The sequence below is a fragment of the Salminus brasiliensis genome, chromosome 24 (genome assembly GCF_030463535.1).
Source record: "Salminus brasiliensis chromosome 24, fSalBra1.hap2, whole genome shotgun sequence".
NCBI classification, from domain to species: domain Eukaryota; kingdom Metazoa; phylum Chordata; class Actinopteri; order Characiformes; family Bryconidae; genus Salminus; species Salminus brasiliensis.
This window is the reverse complement of record NC_132901.1, coordinates 28,224,190-28,242,111: the sequence shown is the minus strand read 5'-3', so window position 1 is coordinate 28,242,111 and position 17,922 is coordinate 28,224,190. Positions and strand designations below refer to the sequence as shown.

Sequence of the window (17,922 nt, the reverse complement as noted above, 5' to 3'; positions counted from 1 at the left end):
ATTGCATTCATAAGTATTCAGATGCTTTACACAGTACTTAGTTGAAGTATCTTTGGCATCAATGTGATGCCGATGGTCAAAAGCTGATCTGTACCAAGAGCCCATCCACGGAAGACGAGCGTCCAGACTTTTTACTGTCCTGCACCAAAGTGGTGGAACGAACTTCTCCTGGGTGGCCGAACAGCAGAGTCCAACGCTTGCTGTTTTCAAACCCAGACTGAAGACCCTCCTCTTCTGACAGTACTCAGGCGAAGAGAAGAGTATTATGGTCTCCATATTGACGTGTGTTTAGTAGAGTCTAAGATTAGAGGAGCTTTAATTTTAGTCTATTTAAACTGGCTGAGGTTCTTCTTGGGTAAATAGCAAAGCACTTTGTAAGTCGCTCTGGAGAAGAGCTTCTGATAAATGCCTTAAATAAATAAATAAATAAATCTTTTTGGGTATGATGCCCCTGTATGGATGGTATCAGGCAGGTGGTAAGCAGTGTCTGGTTTCCTCCAGACATGATGCTTAGAATTGGGGCCAAAAATTTAAATCTTGGTTTCATCAGATCAAAGAATCTTGTTTCCCACAGTCGGAGAGTCCTTTAGTGCCTTTCATGTGTCTTTTACTGAGGAGAGGCTTCTCTCTGGCCATGGTTAACTTTGGTTGACGTTTTTCAGCCAGTGACCATTGGGTTCTTCAACCTGGTCATTCCAGACTTTCATTCAAGAATTACAGAGGCCTCCAGATCTGTGCCTCCACACAATCCTGTCTCTAGGCAGTTCTTTCCTCTTGCTCTGATATGCATTGTCAGCTGTGAGGTCTTATGAAGACAGGTGTGTGTCTTCCAGATCACATCCAATCAACTGAATTTACCACAGGTGGGCTCCAATCAAGGTGTAAAACATTAAAAGATGATGAAGAGGAATGAGGAATTCCCTCCACAGCTAAATTTTAAGTGTCATAGCAATGGGTCTACAAACGTGGACAAAATTGTTGGTACCCCTCGGTTAATGAAAGAAAAACCCACAATGGTCACAGAAATAACTTGAATCTGACAAAAGTAATAATAAATAAAAATGCTATGAAAATGAACAAATGAAAATCCGGCATTGATTTTGAACCATTGCTTCAACAGACTCATAATACATAATAATACATAATACGCTCATGATACATTTTAGTTTTTCCTTATTAACACATTATATTTTTACTTTCTTATTTTTCCTTTATTACTGAATTTAATATTTTTCTCTTTTCTCAGTTTTATGTGGGATTTATGGAGGTTAATCACATGGTACACATGTACAGAAGTTTAAACCTATTTACTTATCTAAACTAAAAAAATTCTCAGCCTGGGTAAGCCTCTCTTGCGTCAGTAAGACTCCGAACTCTACCTTCTCGCACCTGTGTAAAATGTAAGAGCATTGAATTTTGAATTTCTAACTATTTCTAATGCATGCATTATGCTATATGCTGCTATCAGGGTTTATCTGTTATTTTAAAATTGGGTCTTCATTTTTACTACTTTAAGGCATTTCTGGTGTCTGTGTAATGATACTTGTGTTTATCGTGCTGCACACACACACACACACACACACACACACACACACACACACAAACAAACTTGAGCTGAACTAAAGTCTCTGTCTAGTTTGGTCATGTTGCCATTAGGTGTCCCCATTACACAACAAAGGGTGAAGTAAAACTACGTGATGCTGCTACATCATTGGACCTTATCTCAACATCCTTGGAGGAGACCACTCTTTTATGTCAGCTAGCAAATGCCTGAATTCAAGATATCAACAACAAAAATACAAACCTATTCATCTCTGCATAATCGAATATATTTCAGTTGTATTGCCGAGCATGAGATATAACATGAAAGCATTTAAAAATGATGAATCACTTTGCCAGAAACCGCTGTGTAACCGCTGTGTAAGCTATATGGTGGAGTGTGAGGTGGAGCAACACCTGCTATATAAACTGTCCTGCACTTGTCCAGCACTTTGACAGCTTCAGAGACCGGTCAGAAGGGTTACAGTGACCTTTTAAGCTCTGTACAAGGTAATTAATAACATCTAATGGATCTGATCTGTTTACCTGTTTATCTCCTGGATAGCTAATATTTATTAATACAGTGAAGCTGATTAGAGATTAGAGAGTCCATAGATGCTTAAATGTTTTGTTTTATAGATGATCAGACCCTTTTTTATGCTGCTTTGAGAATTTTAAAACAATATATGATTTCATTTTATTTTATATTTTATTCTTATGGATTATTGTAAAACCTGGCATTTAAAATTATTATTTTTTTAAATATATAAAATAATCTATAAAAATAACTGATCACTCTTTAATTTCAGGTTATTCTGTGTGTACTGAAAGAGGATGGGTACCAGCACAAGCACCTATGGTGTGGGCAATGTTGGAATCAATAGCAGTGTACGCTGTGAATGTGGAAGGGTCGTCAGCATTAGAAAAGATAACATGACGTTTTCCAGTGTAAGCAATGCTGGACCAAAGAACACTGTGGCCAACGCATCAGGAAAGAATCTGAGAGTTTTCTACCACACACAGAAGATCAAGCTTGAAGACCTGCTGCAGAGATCCAATTCAGACCCCTCCAAGATGGTCTTCAAACCCAATACAGGGATTGAATTTGTTGACCTGCCATCATACAATCACTTTGACGTTACTGGTCTGGAGAAAGGCTTGGCCAGCATCTTTTTTATAGAAAGACGACGTGGTGAAGCTTTTGGAGAGACCGTCTCCCTGAATTATGAGCTTCCCCACGGCTGCATTGTGACGGCTAACAAGGAGATCAAGATCCGGAAGAGTGGTGCAGGGGTCTGGATCGATGAGGATGGTGAAGACCACTACATACAATGATCTAAAATCTGGAAGCTGAGAAATCAGATTATAATCCTTTGCATTTATCAACACAATTATTACAGCTTTAAATGAGCTTGTTAAATGTTGACTGTTAAGCCAATATACAATAATCAGAAAACTGTTGATGTAATGGATTGTAAAAATGTTTGGGGAAAAAACAATTAAAAAAAACATTTAACAGAAATGTTTGATCATTTTTATTCATGGACAATGGTATGCAGCTGTATAAAAATATAAACTACAACTATCAACATTAGTGCATTCAGCCAACATAAAGCCACCCTCAGCAGCAGAGAAAGGGGCATCTTACTCTTACTGTCTTCAACACCAACTTCTATGGAAAACATGCCCAGTATGCAAATAAAAGATGCTAGGAGCCAATGGGAAGGGTTTTTAGTTTTACTGCCCTGAGGTTACTGAAGTTGCACTGCCCAAACATGAGGGAGTACCCTAAAGGTCACCACATTTCACTGTAACAATTCAGTTCACTCAAAATATAGTATCTCAGCTATTCATTTGGCTGTTTTGTTGAGAGGGGTCTGGGTGCAGTAGGGGCTCCACATTGTACACATGTAAATTTATCAACAAGCCCCAGAAATGCACTGTTAATGGTCAGAAGCCATTGAAATGAATTGTGGGCACGGTCCTCCAAGAATGTACGTTGTGTGGACGTTCCAACACAAATGAATGACATTGTGTCTACAAAAAATACTGAAGTATCATAAAGAGCTTATTTATGTGGTTTCCTCTTTATGTAAAAAAAACATTAGCCACTGAAAAATGTTTCAAATTGATCCTGCGAAACAGTTTTAATAAAACTCCAACTAGGATGTCAGCACTGACGTTTAGCAGGCTGACCTGGTGCTGCACCTGGAATGAGAAATTCTGCAAATACAGAGACCAGTGGTAACATTTGGGATGCATCCATTAAGACAATTAAAGGTCGATGTCTGTGTTCTTCAGTTCAGACTTGGAGATCAGGTGGGCCTCAGCGTTGGCAGTCCATTGCACTTTTCAGGCTTGTCCTGTTTGTTAGATTGAACACATCTTTCTTGGTTCACAGCTGCAGTCAGTTAAAGATGATGGCCACTATCTTTTCTTGGGGTCAGAGGAGCCCTCTTCTGATGCAATCCTCTAGACAGTGTGCTTCTGTGAGGTCCAGGTGGCTCTTCCAGGGGTTAGGATGCAACTGGCTGATTGGGTTATTTCTGGATGAAGCACATGCTCAGCCCAGGTCTCAGAATGGATGATGGCATCAACTAGGTTGGGGATGGCAAACAACTAGGGGTTCTGAGTACAATATCCGTAAGTCATTAGAAGGTAGCTGGCACTCCCTGCAGGCCAAATGGGAGAACTGTATAATTCCAGGGTCCAGAGTGGGTGGAGAAGGTGGTATTCTGTCATGCCTCAGGGGAGAGGGCTACTTGCCAAAAACCTATAGTGTTGAGGATAAGTTGAGGATGGTGAAGAACTAAACCAGTCAAACTAGGAGATCTGAAGTTACCTGACGTTTTTGCATAACCACCAGCTTTCGTCCCACTTGAGAACTTGCACAATGAGACTGGACCATGAACTAAAGGATGGAAAAGGAAAAGGACCCACCTTTTATTTTGACAGTGTGGGGACCTTTCCAGGATAGCAGAAACTTACAGGTGGTTGTGGGGTGAGCACCATCATGAGTCCCTGGGCTGGAGCTCTTGGGGGTTGGAATGGTTTGTTGTATATTCATTGCTGTACTTCCTTCATGTGCTCCAGTACAATGGGCATAACCTGTTCAAGGCACTGATGCATTTGTTGCACATACTCAATGACCAACCTGTAGGGTGATGGTTGCTGTTCCTACACCCCTCCTTTTCTATGTCCAGCAGCCCCCTGGATTGACAAGAATAGAGCAGCTTTAATGGGGAAAACCCTGTGGATGCTCATGGTAAAGAGCATGTGAGGCCAAAGGAGATCCCAATCATTGCTGTCTTGGGGAATCAACCAATTGAGTTGTGTAACCAATGGATTTGCAGCATTTTGCAATGGTCAGTCATAGCCCTGGTTTGACTTTGGCAGTGGCCATATTATGTCCATCCCGATACACTCAAATGGGACCCTAATGACGGGTGCATGGTGGGTGCATGAAGGCATTGATATAAGACCACGATTTACCAGCTGCTCCACTTGATCCATCTGTTTCACCTGCTAGGTCTGGGCCGGGTCCACAATTTTTAAAGTAACAAATCCTGCCCTGATTATAACAAATACTTACTGCACTCTCACTGTTTCTCACCAAAGGAAAATGGCATTGATGAAAGAGAAGAAAGTTTTATGGTCAGATGACATAAAATTGTTTTCCTTAATGAGTTGTGTTTGGAAGCATAAAGAAGAATTCAGGCCCAAGAACACTGTACCAACTATGGCAGGGCTGATTTGTCAGGAGTTAAACTGGTATTTTGCAATAATGAAGAAGGATGGCTACCTCAGAATTCTTCACCATAGTCTCAAACCATCAAGTAGACAGTTGATGCTTGTGGAATGGATACAGTATGCTAACATTAAACTCAACCCTATTAAAAATATGTGGATTGTGCCTCAAAGTCAGGTCAGTGCCAGAAAACTCAACCAATTCTGCAAAACTCATCTTCAGAGTCATCTGGTCATGGTGTTGTTGTGCTAGAAGTGTGTGTGTGTCTAGGTGTGGTCGTGTGTATATTTGGACCCTGTATTTTATAATTGGAATCAATGTAACAGCTTAAGTACTGCCATGACCTCATGACAAATGTATATTTTATTTATTTAATCAAAGGTTTTAGTGCTAAAAGTAAATAAAAACAAAGTCATTTACTTGCCCAAATGGCAAGATGCAAAGCCCAATCCTTCCAGCACCACTAGTGTGGTGGCTGTAGATGTTAGACTAAAATGGACCCAACACTGAACATGTTTTTTTCAGGAGGAGTGAGATGGCAGGTGCAGGAATCAATTTGAGCTCATATAATTGAGCATCAAAACCCAGTATTAATTGTATCTATCATTGGTGGTTGTCCTTCTGTGCATTTCCAATTTCAAATTTTCCAATTATGCATGGTCATAATGAATTGCATACACAATTCCGTTACACCGAGACTGTGCTTACTGTCAGCTATCATGCCCACTACTGAGATTATCTTTTTGATTATCCTTCAGAAGAGCTCAGTAACTGTGAGAAAGAACTGTCTCATCATGTCGACTCATTCGTTAGCAGGAACTGCAGTGTTGCCAAAGAAGACTGACGAGTGTGTTTGCAACATTGAATTGATAATTTATTTGTGTATTTAGTTACAATGTAGTCAATACATGAAAATAAACATTAACAAATCAAAACTTATTTTAAATGAATTAAATATTAATGCAGAAACTGAATTTCTGTGCTCTAAATGTACATTCCCGATATTCCATTACATCCCACCTCTGCTTTTGGGAGTGGGGTGGACTCTGAGGCCATGGTCAGGGCTGGAGACTCCTAGGCTGGAGCCACTAATGGAGCAGCAACGACATCCTCAGTCCTTTCCTTTCCCAGAGCTTAGTATAACCAAGAGAAACAGGACCACAGTTCAGAACTCAGGGTAGGGACACTAAGACTTTGCCAACACTTTGCAACACAGGACGTACAGTGAAAAAGTGTTTGCCCCCCTCCTGATATATGTATTTTTAGCATGTTTTTCACACTTAAATGTTTCAGATCATCATAAATAAATCAATATTACACAAAGATAACGCAATTAAATGCAGGGTAAACAAAGGTTTTTATTATTAAGGAAAGAAAATCCAAACCTACATGGCCCTGTGTGAAAAAGTGATTGCCCCTGACCCCTCTCCCCCCCCCCGAAAAATCAAAAAACAAAACATAAACTAACTATGGTTTATCGCATCTTTGGAAAGCTGAGTTTAATTTCTCTAGCCACACTCAGGCCGGATTACTGCCACACCTTTTTTCAAAATAGGGATAACTTAAATAGGACCTGCCTGAAAGTAAAGTAGACCAAAAGTTCCTCAAAGGCTAGAAAATCATGGTGCGATCCAAAGAAATTCAGTGAAACAAAGTAATTGAGATCTATCAGTCTGGAAAAGGTTATAAAGCTATTTGTTTTGGAACAACAGTGAGAAAACAGTGGAACAGTGGTGAACCTCTCCAGGTGTGGCCGGCCAACCAAAATTACCCCAAGAGCGCAGGGATGACTTATCTAAAAGACCCCACAACAATATCCAAAGACCTGCAGGCCTCACTTAGGTTAAGGGTGGCAAAACCAGTTATTAGTTTTAGGGGGCAATCGCTTTTTCACACAGGGCGATGTAGGTTTAAATCCTCACCCCCTTAATAATAAAAAATTTGTTGTGTTTAATTGTGTTATCTTTGCCTATTATTTAAATTTGCTCGATGATCTAAAACATTTAAGTGTGACAAACATGCATTTTTACACTTAACTCAATTCAATTCAGATTTATTTCTATAGGATTTTCACAATGACTGTTGTCACAAAGCAGCTTTACAGAGATCTGGGTCCGAGCCAGTGGCAACAGTGGCAAGGAAAAACTCCCTCAGATCGAAAGGAACAAAGACCCAAAAGGGGAACCCAACCTCCTTTGGTCACAAAGGCAATTATGAAGGCAATTACATTCATAATTTCTCAAGTAGCACTGTTAATAAACAAATAACATTGGAAATGTTCATTTTACTAAACTCAAATGTTTTAAATGAAATCATGCTTAAAAATAAAATAAATGTAAGACTTAAGTCACATGAATGAATACTTATTTGCCATAATATTACAGGCTTATTAATATTCCTTTCATTAGTTGATGATTAATTGACATTATGTAATAATTTACTATTTATGCTTGAGACCATCAATTGAGACCATATATTGTTAATTGATGTCATGATGTCATGATGTCATGTTTATTACTGTTGTAATTACTGTTAATTAGTGTAGATAGTGTATAATGTATGTGCATAATGTGTATAATGTGTTATCTTTCATATTATACCTTATATCATCACATACATCATACATTTGAGTTAAGTGATGAATAGTGATGAATCTGATCACATTCCTTAGTCCAGCAGAAGAGATCCTGTAGTCTCCTGGATCCTGGAAGGTTTATGATCACTGAACTTGCTATTGCTAAGTAACTTTGGTGGACACAATGAATACTGGGTTTCCCTTTAAGACATCACAACCCAATCTTCAATGTGGTTGAAGTCAGGACTTTGAGAAATTAGCCTGCTTTATCCATTTCACAACCACCTCCTGTAAGGTTTTAACCATCGAGCTGACGGTTTGAGGTTCTGCTGAAGAATTCTGAGGTAGTCCTCTCCCTTCATTATAAAGTGGTGTGGGAGCGCAGATGTTGCTTCCCAAATTTAGCTACGTTCTAACTGACCAGACTTAGGGAAAAGCCCCCATAATACAACCTGAAACCTGTGATCAAAAAGCTATTGTAGATATTCTGGTTGGATATATGACTCTTTGTGCAGTTCTGAGCTGTGGTCCTGTTTGTCTTGGTGTTCATAAGTTCTGGAAAAAGTCATTGCGGTGTCATCTCAAAATTGTCCCACTCCCAAAAGCTGGGAGCAGTCAGAGCACAGAAATTCAATTTCTAAAATCTTTTATTCTTTTATTTGTAGCAGAGTATATTAAAATACTCACTAAATTAAAAAAAATGGCTTTACAAGAAACGCAATCAATTCAATGTTGCAAACACGCTCGTCAGACGGAGTCTTCTTTGGCAACACTGTTGTTCCTGCTAAAGAATGAGTCTACATGATGAGCCAGGTCTTAATCTCAGTGTTACTGAGCTTTTTTGAAGGATGATCAAAAAGATAATCTCCTCAGTGGTGGACATGGTAACTGGCAACAAGCGGAGCATCCGTGTTGTAACAGAATTGTGTACGCAATTCATTATGACCATGCATAACAACAAAACCAAAGAACAAGAACTAGAGAGTGGAGTTGATACCGAAACTTCAAGCATGATTGCAGCTCAGCAGTGTTGCTGTGTAAAAGTTCATTACACCATAAGAAAATTTCTATTGTGTTGTTAGGTGGTTGCTATGGTATAGCTGTTGGTTGCTAAGGTGTTGCTATGGTATTGGTGTGTGGTCAAATGTGGAGTGCCAAAACAATTGCCCATAAGATGGTGGGTCCAAAAGCTCCTCCATGTGACTAAGTGGTTGTTAGGTGACCATTGTGGTAAGAAACTTGGTTGCAACTTGGTTGCTAACTAGTTGCTAGGTATATCCCAGGTGGTTGCAAAGGTGTTGCTAAGTGAACAATACAGTGAAGCAAGAAGATTGCTAAGGTATTTCAGGTGGTTGCAATGAGGTTACTTAGTGGTTGCTATGGTGGTGCTATGGGTTTACAGGTGGCTACTATGGTGTCTTATGTGGTTGCTTAGGTGTTTTCAAGTGGTTGCTATGGTACCCCATGTGGTTGGTTGAGTGTTACTAGTGTATATGTATCATTGTGACATTTGAAGGGTGCCAAGACCTCATTCATTCTTATAGGAAAACAAAAAAACCCCCCCACAAAAATCTGTTGCTACGTACAAACCGTGTGTCCAATCAAAAAGCACACAATCAGGACAAACAATCAGTATGAATGGTGCTGAAATCTCAAAAACTGCAGGATGAGCTATGCACTGAAAATCTGGGAGAAAAGAATAACTAGAAAGGAAAAGTTCATCAACAAACTTTATGCCTGTTAATGATGTTTAAAAGATAAAGTTGTAGTACCATATTGTCCAGAGCTACCTTAAATCCAATACTACCTTAAATTCATGGCTACCCTAACTCCACTGCTACCATAAATACACTGTTAGTAACTATGTGACTTCTAAGACAGCTCAAAACAGAGCTGCGTTTAGCTCCAACAAAGTGTGGCAAAACATTTACATCGATGGAAATGGTGTTGCTTTCAACACTGTTGTGTTACACAAGCGTTGCATTATGCACTGGTGTAGTCTGATAGGTGTAGTGGATTATGTAGATGCTGTTAAATGCAGATGTTTTAACCTTAATGTTAAAAACATAAAGCACAAACAATGTTGTTAAGCATTTGTAAAAATGTCAAACATTTTTAAACACTAAAAATGCTGATTGGTGTTTTCGGAGTGGGACTTTTGACTGTGCTAAAAATATGACCATGTGTAACGATATTACATATTTATAAAGCTGAATGTTTTTTGGCTCATTTAACTTTAACGCAAAATTTACTGCAGCAATCTAAAAATGGTGATTGCATTGAGTTGCAATGAGCTGATGATGACGTCTGAATGATTTAACTGTAATGTTAAAAATTGTGAAAGCCCCAAAAAGGTTAAAAGGTTAATAAAATGTTAAACTATGTTAAATCCTAACAATGCTGAATTTTGCTTAGATGTTTAAATTCTATATTTTAACATTGCCATGGGTCCCATGGCAATCACACACTAATGCAAATCCTTGTCTAAATCCTTGTATGCAAATCTAAGTGATATTTTAATCTCTATTGATAAAAAATGGCTGCTCTGGATGCTAGAATTTTGCTAGTAGAAATTCTACACAAAGAATTCCAAGTGCTGCAAGAAAGCCTGGAGTTTAGTCAGGAACAAATAATGACATTAATAAAACATCAACACAGCATCAACAGCATCAGCTCTCAGCTTTGAACGGTCATGAAAGAAAACAAAGCAATTCTAGATTTACAAGCACGAAGTATGAGAGACAATATAATGTTTTCCAGCATCCCAGAAAACTTAAATCGCGTAATAAAAAAATAAATCTTGATCACTAAACTTAAAATACCACCTGAAACAGCCAAGACCTTAACCTTCCATTCCTTCTATAGATGGAACCTGACCAACACAAATTCACAAAATCAGCTGATCATAGTCATGTTTTTACAGCTAATTACAATTCTAAGCAAAGAGGAGTAGCTGTTTTAATTAGTATGAAAAGACATCAAAGTACAATTTATTATAATAAATATTACTATTAACAATAATATTTGTATTATTGCAAATGTATACAACCCAAAAACTGATAACCCCTCATTTTCCATGATTTTCTTTACCAAATTCTTGCTACAAAGACTCACAAAGCATTGAATACACTCATAAATCTGAAAAAATACCTGGCAAAACTCTTTAAGCTAAATTTAAAAAACAATAACTCCAGTGATCATAAACTCAGTATGAAAGACCACACAGGTACTTGAGGAAATAAATAATACTTTTGAAGAGGTTTACTCATCAGATCATGAATCAAAATGAGAAAACCTAAATCCTTTTCTAAAGAACATAAATCTTTAAAAATGGGCTGAAGCACAAAAAAAAAAACAAAAAAAAAAACACAAAAAAACACTTAAAGAACCTATATCTGTAGAAGAATTTCATAGTGCCTAACAACAAGGCCCCAGGACCAAATGGATTCCCTTCCGCGTTCTTTAAGCATTTTTGGCCATTCCTAGCACCATTTTTTAAAAGAGACTAATACTAGAAATTAAACATACTATGAAATTACTGACAGACTGAATACTGCGATTATCTCTGTACATCTCAAATTGAATAAAGACCCCACTCTGCCCTCTATATACAGACCTCAATCACAGATGATTAAAATTTAAACAGGAATCCGTGATCTGATACATCAAGACCAAACAGGTTTCCTCAAAGGCTGATATTCCTCCACTAATATGCGTAGACTGTTAAATTGAATTCATTATACCTCTCATCAAAAACACCAACTGCAGTTAACCAGCACAGTTAAAGTAGATTTAATGTTGATCTGTTACATCAAGTGGAATTAATGTGATACTTCCATTAAACAAAACCTAACCCGGCCTTACCCAAAAACTCTATCCCTGGTCCTAATCCTAACCTTAACCCAAAACCTAAATCTAACAATAACCCTGTCTCTAATCCTACCCTAACCCCAACCCAAAACCTAACCCTAACCCTCACCTTGGCCCCTTTAACTCAGTCTAATCCAGTAAAGCTCCAGTTCCAGATTGGTGTCAGTAGCAGGTACGTGAATAGCATCTGGCTGAAGATGTTGAGATGATCTGTTTTAGACCTGTTAGATTATTAGTTATCTTGTAGGTGAACATCTGCATATCTGAACTTGGACTCTCGAAATAAAGCAAAGAACAGCTGAATTCAGTAGGTCTTCGGTAAAAGTCTAGTGCTAATCTACTGAATGTTTAGATGCTGCTACATTACTGAGATGTTGAGATGTTACAGAGAGTCGAATGAGTGTTTATTTTAACTCCAAATTAAAGAAAATTTGTTTAATGATTTATTCACACTATTCTACTGTACAGGGACTTGGAGCAGAGACAAAGCAGAACAAATGATGAGATGAAAGATAAACATGTTAAGGAAATGATTTAGGATTTTCTAGAGAAAGTTGTGAAAGTCTGAGGTGGAGCAACACCTGCTATTTAAACTGTTTTGCTCTCGTCCAGAGTATCGCATCTGCAGCTTCAGAGACCAATCAGAGGGGTTCTAGTGACCTTTGAAGCTCTATACCAGGTAATTTTCAACATCCAACCAATCAGTTTACCTGTTTATCTTCTGAATAGCTGATATTGCTTAATACAGTGTAGCTGAGAGAACATCTTTAGATGCTTCATGTTTCGTTGCAAGGTCACACTGCCTTCAGAGAAATTTCATTCATTTTTTACTCCTTTTATATCTTTAGTTTGATTTTATTTTTTTAAATCCACATGTCCAGTGGAAACATTGAAATGGGAAAGTAGTATTTGAGGGGTGAATTGATGAAACATTACACAGCTTTGACTCATTTAACCTATTTGTTCTTTACATGGTTTCAGTCAAAGTATTTATTTATGTTTAATTAAAAAAAGGAGTAATGTCTGTATACATAAGTAACTTTTTAAAGAATAGTTAATGAGATTTTATTACATAACACATCTAATCTTATAAACATATAAACTTAGTATTTTATGCTTTCAGGTTCTTGTTGCTTTGAGAGAAAATGGGTGGTGGAAGCTCTAATGCAAATTCAGGCAACAGGACATGGAGCAGTGATGGGTCAGCCAGCACTGTGGCCAACGCAACAGGAAAGAAGCTGAGAATTTACTACCACAAAGAAAAGCTCCGTCTTGAAGACCTGCTGGATTCGAAGGCTGCCAAGAAGATCTTCAAACCTAAATCAGAGTTGAGCTTCATGGACCTGCCACCAAAGCAGCACCTTGAAGCCCCAACTGTGGAGCAAGGCTTTGCCAGCGTCTTTGTTGCAGAAGATGGTGATGTTTATGTTGAGACCATCGCCCTGAATTTTGAAGTACCGCACGGCGCATGCTGCATTGTGACCGCCAGCAAAGAGGTCAAGTTCAGGAAGCCTGGTGGAGGGATGTGGGTGGATGAGAATGACCACGACCATAGTCCCTAATGATCCAGAGCCTGGAAGCTGAGATGCTGGAGAGCTGAGAGAAAGATTGCCTTCGCTCTTCATGATACTTCATAGTCAGTGCAAAATCTGCTGAATAAATGTTAAAGCAACTGATTGCTTTTTCTCAAAATAAATCAATAAATCTCAAATATTGAAACTTTCATTCTTTTTTTGCTTAGTTAAGCTAAGACTGCTTGTAAATCACAAAACAACCCAAAAAAAAAAAAAAAACTAAATAGTGACTATGATTGATGGTGAAGACCCACATTTATGTTCTTAAAACAGAGGAGGGCTGCTAAACTCAAAACTGATTAGATTTTTTTTGAATGCAACAGCTGAATTTTCTAATAAACAAATTAAATGTTGGATAATTTTGCTTATTATGTAAATGTAGAAACTGTAATGTTTAAGTTATGTGCCTAATTTGGACCCATTTACATAATTGTACGGTTTGTATGCTCACAGCAATGCTCCTTCAAAATCTAATAGAAAGCCTTCCCCCAACAAAAGCAGGATGAACTATTTTTAATTCCATCCAGGTGTGTCTTCGCATTGAGATTTTTTGGCACAAGGACCAGTAGTGAAGCCTATGGAAGGATTCATTTACTTCATTCAAAACCTCAAATAAAGTGTCACCAAAATATTTAAAGTTGATGTTCTCAGTCATGCTTTTAAAGCACATGTAAAGCAAAAATGTTTTGTTTATGTAGTTATTCCCATAATTTTACTGTAAATGGAAAGGCAAAACGCACACTCAAAAACTTATTCAGCATGTCAGTAAATATTAACAAATTAGAAAATGTTTGTCTTTGCTTAAAATACTAAGTAATAGGAATTATTTGGTTTGTTTTCCAGCATCCCAGAAAACTAAAATTGCGTAATAAAAAAATAAATCTTGATCACTAAACTTAAAATCCCACCTGAAACAGCCAAGACCTTGACCTTCCATTCCTTCTACAGATGGAACCTGACCAACACAAATTCACAAAATCAGCTGATCATAGTCATGTTTTTACAGCTAATTACAATTCTAAGCAAAGAGGAGTAGCTGTTTTAATTAGTATGAAAAGACATCAAAGTACAATTTATTATAATAAATATTACTATTAACAATAATATTTGTATTATTGCAAATGTATACAACCCAAAAACTGATAACCCCTCATTTTCCATGATTTTCTTTACCAAATTCTTGCTACAAAGACTCACAAAGCATTGAATACACTCATAAATCTGAAAAAATACCTGGCAAAACTCTTTAAGCTAAATTTAAAAAACAATAACTCCAGTGATCATAAACTCAGTATGAAAGACCACACAGGTACTTGAGGAAATAAATAATACTTTTGAAGAGGTTTACTCATCAGATCATGAATCAAAATGAGAAAACCTAAATCCTTTTCTAAAGAACATAAATCTTTAAAAATGGGCTGAAGCACAAAAAAACAAAAAAACAAACAAACAAAAAAAAAAACACTTAAAGAACCTATATCTGTAGAAGAATTTCATAGTGCCTAAGAACAAGGCCCCAGGACCAGATGGATTCCCTTCCGAGTTCTTTAAGCATTTTTGGCCATTCCTAGCACCATTTTTTAAAAGAGACTAATACTAGAAATTAAACATACTATGAAATTACTGACAGACTGAATACTGCGATTATCTCCGAACATCTCAAATTGAATAAAGACCCCACTCTGCCCTCTATATACAGACCTCAATCACAGATGATTAAAATTTAAACAGGAATCCGTGATCTGATACATCAAGACCAAACAGGTTTCCTCAAAGGCTGATATTCCTCCACTAATATGCGTAGACTGTTAAATTGAATTCATTATACCTCTCATCAAAAACACCAACTGCAGTTAACCAGCACAGTTAAAGTAGATTTAATGTTGATCTGTTACATCAAGTGGAATTAATGTGATACTTCCATTAAACAAAACCTAACCCGGCCTTACCCAAAAACTCTATCCCTGGTCCTAATCCTAACCTTAACCCAAAACCTAAATCTAACAATAACCCTGTCTCTAATCCTACCCTAACCCCAACCCAAAACCTAACCCTAACCCTCACCTTGGCCCCTTTAACTCAGTCTAATCCAGTAAAGCTCCAGTTCCAGATTGGTGTCAGTAGCAGGTACGTGAATAGCATCTGGCTGAAGATGTTGAGATGATCTGTTTTAGACCTGTTAGATTATTAGTTATCTTGTAGGTGAACATCTGCATATCTGAACTTGGACTCTCGAAATAAAGCAAAGAACAGCTGAATTCAGTAGGTCTTCGGTAAAAGTCTAGTGCTAATCTACTGAAAATATTTAGATGCTGCTACATAATGAGTTATTCATACTATTCTACTGTACAGGGACTTGGAGCAGAGACAAAGCAGAACAAATGATGAGATGAAAGATAAACGTGTTAAGGAAATGATTTAGGATTTTCTAGAGAAAGTTGTGAAAGTCTGAGGTGGAGCAACACCTGCTATTTAAACTGTTCTGCTCTCGTCCAGAGTATCGCATCTGCAGCTTCAGAGACCAATCAGAGGGGTTCTAGTGACCTTTGAAGCTCTATACCAGGTAATTTCCAACATCCAACCAATCAGTTTACCTGTTTATCTTCTGAATAGCTGATATTGCTTAATACAGTGTAGCTGAGAGAACATCTTTAGATGCTTCATGTTTCGTTGCAAGGTCACACTGCCTTCAGAGAAATTTCATTCATTTTTTACTCCTTTTTTATCTTTAGTTTGATTTTATTTTTTTTAATCCACATGTCCAGTGGAAACATTGAAATGGGAAAGTAGTATTTGAGGGGTGAATTGATGAAACATTACACAGCTTTGACTCATTTAACCTATTTGTTCTTTACATGGTTTCAGTCAAAGTATTTATTTATGTTTAATTAAAAAAAGAGTAATGTCTGTATACATAAGTAACTTTTTAAAGAATAGTTAATGAGATTTTATTACATAACACATCTAATCTTATAAACATATAAACTTAGTATTTTATGCTTTCAGGTTCTTGTTGCTTTGAGAGAAAATGGGTGGTGGAAGCTCTAATGCAAATTCAGGCGACAGGACATGGAGCAGTGATGGGTCAGCCAGCACTGTGGCCAACGCAACAGGAAAGAAGCTGAGAATTTACTACCACAAAGAAAAGCTCCGTCTTGAAGACCTGCTGGATTCAAAGGCTGCCAAGAAGATCTTCAAACCTAAATCAGAGTTGAGCTTCATCGACCTGCCACCAAAGCAGCACCTTGAAGCCCCAACTGTGGAGCAAGGCTTTGCCAGCGTCTTTGTTGCAGAAGATGGTGATGTTTACGTTGAGACCATCGCCCTGAATTTTGAAGTACCGCACGGCGCATGCTGCATTGTGACCGCTGGCAAAGAGGTCAAGTTCAGGAAGCCTGATGGAGGGATGTGGGTGGATGAGAATGACCATGACCATAGCCCCTAATGATCCAGAGTCTGGAAGCTGAGATGCTGGAGAGCTGAGAGAAAGATTGCCTTCGCTCTTCATGATACTTCATAGTCAGTGCAAAATCTGCTGAATAAATGTTAAAGCAACTGATTGCTTTTTCTCAAAAATAAATCAATAAATCTCAAATATAGAAACTTTCATTGTTCTGTTCTTCTTTTACTCAGTTAGGACTGCTTGTAAATCATTAAAAAAAAAAAAGACAAAAAAAAAATTGTGACTATGTTTGATGGTGAAGACCCACATTATGTTCTCAAAACAGAGGAGCAACATACAAATTCTGGACAGAATATATATTAGCAAAAATATATTAGCCCCCTAGAATTCCCCTAAAATACTGGCCAATGTTTGCAATGTGCATAAAATGTCATGCTGTAAATCATTAATCCATTATATGGCCCCATTTTGGCACACTTTGGAGTATAAAATGAAAATTCAATTTCTTTTTAAAAAAATTAAAATTAAATTATTAAAATTATTAAAATTATTAGCCCCCATGTGATTTTGTGCTTTCAAACAAATGAACATTATTTAAGTGACAAGAAGCAGAGTTAGTATCACTTGACTGCTTGAATAAAAGGGATACTCTATGATTGCTGTATAATCTTTGTAAAAAGCAATATCACCATGTCCGGAAAAAAAATAAATCAGTCTGGACCTAATCCCAGGACCTCTACAAAGATAATTGTTTCTGAACTGGCTTCCACTGAACTGCCTTGTTGTAAACACAAGACTGTTGTGACAGTCCTTCTTGGTGGTGGACTTCATAGTCATCATTCAAGAAAAGGGAGCTCAAGGTTTGGATCCATGCTCAGAAACTAAGCAATTTGCATGATCTTAAAGAATTTAGAAGAATGGGCTAAAATCCCACAGGAGACATGTGTCAACTTAGTTAGAAATGTCCAGAAGAAGTTAATAGTTTTAAAGGCTCCATTACTGACTATAATAAGTAAAAATGACATGTATGAGAAATTCTAATTTGGATTCAGACCCTATCATAGGACAGAGACAGCCCTAGTGAAGATTTCAAATGATCTCCTTGTCTCTGATCAAGACTACATATACAGTACCTACTCGACATCAGTTCAGCCTTTGATACAATAGATCACACTATTCTACTAAAAAGATTTGAGAAAATAGATTACTGTAA

General features: G+C 37.6%; 3 long non-coding RNA genes across 3 annotated transcripts; all 3 read left to right on the top strand.

Annotated features, from left to right (window-relative positions):
* Positions 1-1,978: 1,978 nt before the first annotated feature.
* Positions 1,979-3,061, top strand: LOC140546416 (uncharacterized). Its single transcript, XR_011978337.1, has 2 exons — positions 1,979-2,049; positions 2,349-3,061. It is a non-coding gene; the product is annotated as an uncharacterized lncRNA (long non-coding RNA).
* A 9,273-nt stretch (positions 3,062-12,334) lies between these two features.
* LOC140546410 (uncharacterized) lies at positions 12,335-13,451 on the top strand. Its single transcript, XR_011978331.1, has 2 exons — positions 12,335-12,411; positions 12,856-13,451. It is a non-coding gene; the product is annotated as an uncharacterized lncRNA (long non-coding RNA).
* Positions 13,452-15,784: 2,333 nt separating this feature from the next.
* Positions 15,785-16,909, top strand: LOC140546415 (uncharacterized). Its single transcript, XR_011978336.1, has 2 exons — positions 15,785-15,869; positions 16,313-16,909. It is a non-coding gene; the product is annotated as an uncharacterized lncRNA (long non-coding RNA).
* The last annotated feature ends 1,013 nt before the right edge of the window (positions 16,910-17,922 follow it).